This window comes from Fundulus heteroclitus, unplaced genomic scaffold (genome assembly GCF_011125445.2).
Source record: "Fundulus heteroclitus isolate FHET01 unplaced genomic scaffold, MU-UCD_Fhet_4.1 scaffold_118, whole genome shotgun sequence".
NCBI lineage: Eukaryota > Metazoa > Chordata > Actinopteri > Cyprinodontiformes > Fundulidae > Fundulus > Fundulus heteroclitus.
In genome coordinates this window covers 612,272-612,782 of record NW_023396530.1, presented here as the reverse complement: position 1 = coordinate 612,782, position 511 = coordinate 612,272, and positions in this window count along the sequence as shown.

The window sequence follows — 511 nt, the reverse complement described above, 5'->3', positions numbered from 1 at the left end:
ATAAACCAAATAAATAATTAAAATAGCCTATTTAGGTGGGAATAGTACACTAGTTACTCCTCAGGTTTCATAACTGAGAGGCTGATGCAGGTGAGAGGTCAGAGGTCATGGCGTGGGAACAGACTGCAGCTCATTTTTCACTGATTCTCTGCACTAGTTGGTCAATTTAGGGAGCGCTGCTAGAGAAAAACTTTATATCAGGATCAAGAGTGGCGAGTAACTGAAGCCAGGTTTACCTACTGCAGAGAACAGCAGCATGTCCATCACTATGAGGCATTTTACTGCACCTAGAATGTTGAGTTCTAGGTGATGGACAGGAGAACCCTGACTCTTACTCGGATCAGGTTCAAAACCGGACCTGAGGTTCTGCTTTAAATAGCTTGCAAAGCCTTGAAATGGAAGTCAGAACCAACAGGCTGTAGATCAGAACCGGGCCCTAGAAGCAGAATCACGAGCTGTTCTCCCTGCAGGCACAGAGAACCACGGCCAACATGAACCAGAAGCTCTACTA